Raw genomic sequence first — 6,000 nt, forward strand, 5'->3', positions numbered from 1 at the left:
TCTCCATGGCTCTGGAGGTCATTCTCCAGTTAGATGTCGCCCAGGATTCTCGCCCCCTGTCCACGGAAGAGAGGGCCCTCCGTGCTGGCCTTAAAAGACGGATTCTAGGGTTGGTGGCCTTGGAACGCTCTAGAAAACGTCAGGCCTCCAGAATCAACTATCTTCGCGATGGAGACGCCAACACAAAGTTCTTTCATCTGCGGATTAACTCGAGGAAACGCAAGAACCATATCCAAAGGCTCAAACATAATGATGGTTGGCTGACAACACATGAAGATAAGGAGAACGTCATTCTCGAACACTTCTCCAAGACCTTGGGTCGCCCTCCCCTCCGGCAGCTAGACTTCAATTGGATGGTCGTTGATCCTAGCACCCATGCTTTGGAAGATCTCGACCTCCCCTTCTCTGAGTTGGAAATTAAGGAGGCGATCGATGATATGCCTTCAGAAAAGGCCCCCGGCCCCGATGGATTTTCCATTGCTTTCTTTCAATCATGCTGGGATATTGTCAAAGATGATCTCATGAGGGCCATCACTTCTTTCTCCGAGCAGTCAGCTTCTAATTTCGCCATCCTCAACACAGCTAACATCGTCCTCATTCCAAAGAAGGACGGTGCGGAAGCCATCACGGATTTCAGGCCAATAAGCCTCATCCACGTGGTCCCGAAGATCATCGCTAAAGCTATGGCTCGCCGGCTCGGTCCGAAGATGGATGCTATTGTTTCTCGCTGCCAAAGTGCCTTCATCAAAACAAGAACCATACATGACAACTTTATGTATGTCAGAAACACCGCTCGCAGTCTCCATCGCAGCAAAACTCCGGCTCTCCTCATAAAGCTGGACATTGCCAAAGCTTTCGACACAGTTCGCTGGGACTATCTACTCGACCTTCTGCGCCGTCTCGGCTTTCCTCCTAGATGGCGTGCTCTGCTATCCAGCCTCTTCTCCTCGGCCACTTCTAGAGTAATCCTTAACGGTATCCCCGGTAAGGACTTTGCTCACGGCCAAGGACTTCGCCAAGGAGACCCGCTATCCCCCTGCTTTTCGATATCGCCATCGACCCGCTGCAACAAATTCTGGATAAAGCAACTGCGTCTGGTTTGATGAGCGAAAGTCCTGGAGGTTCACAACATCCTCGGATCTCTCTTTACGCTGATGATGCTGCCATCTTCATTGCCCCTTCGGTGCAGGATATATCCTGCCTGGCAAATATTCTTCAAGGCTTCGGGGAGGTTACGGGCATGGTGACCAATGTGGCTAAGAGCTCTATTGCCCCAATTCGCTGCTCCGATGTTGACCTCACCGCAGTTCTGGCAAACTTCTCGGCGACTATCACCCAGTTCCCTCTCAAGTATTTGGGGTTGCCCTTGTCGCTTGGTAGACTCAGAAGGACCGACCTTCAGCCATACATTGATAAAGCTGCGTCAAGGTTGAACCCTCTGAAAGGAAGATTCCTAAATCGGGCGGGGTGCTGCACTTATGTGAAATCTGTCCTTTCTTCCATGCCGATCTTCCTCCTCACCGCTATCAAAGTGGATAAAGGCTTCCTAAGGGCTATGGCCAAGATCTGTCGCGGTATGCTATGGGACTGCAAGGAATCTGTCAGCGGTGGGAAATGCAAGGTCAACTGGCAGAAGGTCTGCCGCCCTAAGGAGCTTGGTGGGTTGGGGATCCTAGATTTGGAAAGGTTCTCCCGCGCCCTTAGACTTCGCTGGCTTTGGGACGAATGGAAGGCTCCTGAAAAACCTTGGGTAGGTTTTGAAACTCCTAACGATGCCTCAGATAGACAGCTCTTCAACGCCGCGACTCGTGTTACTATCGGGGATGGCAAGAAGGCCTCCTTTTGGTCTTCCTCATGGCTTGACGGCAAGCCACCGAAAGATATGGCACCTCTGATCTTCAAAGCTTCGAGGAGGAAAAACCGAACGGTCCATGATGCCCTTACTGAACATACCTGGGTAGCGGATATTGCGGTGGAGGCCTTCACGGCAGAGCACATTGGCCAGTTCGTCCAGCTATGGGATCTCATCTCAGATATCCAGCTCTCCCCAGATATAGAAGATTCCATCATCTGGACCCTCTCCCCAAATGGATGCTACTCTGCGAGCTCCGCCTATAAGGCGCAGTTCATGACCGCGCTGCCTTGCTCCTTCGGCTCGATTGTCTGGAAAACGTGGGCGCCTCCCAAATGCCGCTTCTTCGCTTGGCTCGCCGTCCAAAATCGCCTCTGGACCGCGGATCGCCTGGCCAAACGTGGATGGCCACACCAGCCCTCCTGCCAGCTATGCCGGTGCTCCCCTGAGACGGCGAGACACATGCTCTTTGAATGCCGTTACTCCAAGAGGATCTGGTCCGCGGCGGCATCCTGGCTCTCCTGCCCGGAATTACTGCTTAACATGGGCTCTGGTCGCCCCAAGGTGGTGGACTACTGGCAGGCCTTAGCTAGGTCGCCCTCTTCCTCTCCCAAAGGTCTAAAAACGGCTATCATGCTCATCACCTGGGAAATCTGGAAGGAAAGAAATGAGAGAGTCTTCAACAAGAAATCCTCTCTGCCGGTGGTGGTCATGCACAAGATAAGAGAGGTAGCAAAAGATTGGATTCTAGCGGGAGCAAAAAACCTGGCGGATCTTGTGGGCTGATCTGTTTGTTGTTTTTGTTTTTTCCTTTTCCTTTGGGATGGCCTAAGCCATTCCCACCTTGCTGTTGTTCTTGCTCCTTCTTTATCAATATAAGGCAAAGCTTTTGCCTCGTTTAAAAAAAAAAAAACACTTCATCACTGTAGAAAGGGCCATCAACATCTGAAGTGCCATCGTTTACCGTCACTTATACAACCGAAAAAGGACGTGGCATTATTATTCATGGTTAGGCGGGGGCAGAATTAGGATTTTTGCATGAGGGGGGCAAAAATAATGATCACACATAAGACATAACATGTCATACCACATTTAGAAATGGTAGGAAAATGGTGTTTTGAGATCCAACACACAGGAAGACACTGAACCGCTCAAAACACCATTGCTCCTAACATTTTTACAACAGGGAACAGTGGCTTGGGTAACCATATTGGTTTCCCGACTAATCTTACAAATCTTCACATCTTGTAAACGAACTAAAATCTCCTTCGCTTCCTTCAAGTCAATGATTGCATATTTCTCAAACTGAGCGGTCACGAGAAATCTCAGAACATATAAGCAGTTTGTCTCAAGCGTCAAATGCATATGGATATACAAACCAATAAGAAGACCCATGACACACGCTTGAAGTTCATCCTCCTCAGTTGACCCATGGCTACGCAAGAGCTCCCAAGCCGAGGTGATAATCATATATCAAGAACCTCGAGCCTCCACACCAATGGAACCGAAATTAAGGCAACCAACATCTACTTTACTTTAGCCCATCTCATTGGAGGGGGATGGGGGGGGGGGGGGGGCAAACCTGATCACACTTTGTAATGGGCGATACATGACATGTATATACAAGGGGCCTAATGTTTTGGAGGGTTAGAGGGGTAATGACGCCAATAATAGATGAAAATGAGAAGAGAAAAAAACACCACACATGAGATAGAACAATCACAATATATAAAGCTTTAGCATAGCATGCCATGCTACCATTGTGGGAGCAATATATCTATGGCAATACAAAATGAGTTTCATTGCACCTGGCTCAGTTTTGTTTCATGTACAACGTATCGTGCTAGTCCTATGATCTAATCTTGATTCGGCAAAGACGTGATGATGTGAAAATGCGAGACAAATATTGGTTCCCTAACCCCCATGAGAATCTCGAGATAGATATATTAGATGACTCTACTTAAACATAAGAAAGCTCAGATGACTTACATTTAGAAAATAATATGGAAAATATATTTTGATTAGATCGTATTTTCCTCCGTGACCGTCAAGCTCATCAATCAATTTGATAATCGATTCTTTTATGTGTGTAAACGTACTAATTAGTTAGGCCAATAAATTCAACCCATTAAATATTAAATTGTTGGTGGCAATGTTTGTATTAGTGCCAATGTGCCTTGAGCAGCCCCCGTTCCTAGCACCGGGCAGTTTTTTCTGCCTGTCCCTGCTACCCAAACACTACTTCTTCACAACAAGGCTTTTGAACATAGCTAAGAAGATACACGTTTGGGATTTGGGCAAAAGGATCAACAAAAGTGGCGCCACACTTGTTGTAGGCTGCCCTTGGAGGATTAGCTCACTCTCGCCAACGAAATGCCCCACTTTCTCACCGATGACGGAAATGTAGGTTGGCACCTAGGGATGTGCTGTATATTGCAGCACATTGTCATTCTCCAGTGGAAAACAACTCAAAGAAAACTGCTACATGTTGGCACAAATAAGTATGGAGTTAGTTCCTGAGGCTTCTCATTTCTAATTACTGTAATGTAATTGAGCATCAGATGAGGGGATGGTAGAGGAAGAGAGATCAACTCATTCAAAGCTAGCTAGTCATGTACCTGAAGTAGATCGAGGAGAAGGGGATGATATTATATATCCATGAGGGGAGGCTGTTTTTACAAAGAGAAATATGTAGTGCAGAATTTAATGTGGTGGGTGAATTTATGATCTCGTATCTATGAAAGTTTTTTTTTTGGAAAAGGGGATGTACCCCAGCCTCTGCATCAGAACGATGCATACGGCTCATATTATTAAAAGGATAATCTAGTAACAAAGTCTCGAAAGATCGTAGTACAAACATCAACAAAAGCGCAAAAGAGGAAAGACCCAAAGCCACAACCGGCTGGCAAAACAATAGGAGCACTACATGCATATCCTATTACATGACCGCCATCCAAACCGGTTGAAAATATCCGGAGCTACCATCTCCCATCAGGTAGACGCAGTAACCAAACGCTCCCTGGCCTCCGTCGAAGTGAGTAGCGACCACATACGGATGAACGTCGTGGCCCTGAAGATAACCTGCAAAAAGTGAATGGTTGTTGATCTGTTAAAGACTAAATCATGTCTGCAGTTCCATATTGCCCACAATAAAGCACAAATGCCAACCCGAATATGTCTTGCAATGTCAGAATCCACCCCATCAAGCCATGTTCCAAATAACATGCTGATGGAGGTGGGCTGATTAATATTAAACGCAATATGAACCGACCGCCATAGAATCTTAGCCAACGGACAGTCGAGAAAGAGGTGTTTGATATTCTCGTTATGATCACAAAAGCTACATCTAGACGAGCCCACCCAATTTCGTTTTGCAAGGTTATCCTTAGTCAAAATGACTTGTTTATGCACAAACCACATAAACACTTTGATACGTAAGGGTACCTGAACTTTCCAAACATGCAACAAGGTAGGGATGACGCTAGAGTTAATGACATCCAGATACATTGATTTGACCGAGAACACACCGTTCTTAGTAAGTTTCCAATGCAGCTGATCTGGCTGCTGAGACAGCCGGACTTCCATTAAACGTGTAACGAGATGGAGCCAGGCCTCCCAACGATTTCCAACAAGCGTCCGTCTAAAACTAATATTGAGGGGAACGGAATGTAAAACATTAGCAACATAGGCTTCTCTACGTCGGGCAATGTTGTACAAAGAAGGATATTGAAGTGCAAGGGGGTCTCCCCAAGCCACGTATCCTCCCAAAACCTCGTAGTGGCACCATTCCCAACAATAAATTTAGTCTTGTTGAAAAAGAGTTGTTTAACTCTCATCAAACCCTTCCAAAAGGGAGAGTCGGAAGGCCTCACATTCACCTGGGCCAAAGTTTTAGCATAAAGATACTTATTGCGCAAAATCTGTGCCCAAGTGGCCTCCGACTCAGATGACAGCTTAAATAGCCACTTGCTAAGGAGACATATGTTTTTGACTTCCAGATTTTCAATACCTAGACCACCTTGGTCCTTAGGCCTACAAATAATATCCCACTTAGCAAGCCTGTACTTACGTTTAAGCTCATCATTTTGCCAAAAGAATCGTGATCGGTAGAAATCTAGCCTTTTCCTGACGCCCACCGGAACCAAGAA

Source organism: Triticum aestivum, chromosome 4B, assembly GCF_018294505.1.
Source record: "Triticum aestivum cultivar Chinese Spring chromosome 4B, IWGSC CS RefSeq v2.1, whole genome shotgun sequence".
Lineage (NCBI taxonomy): Eukaryota > Viridiplantae > Streptophyta > Magnoliopsida > Poales > Poaceae > Triticum > Triticum aestivum.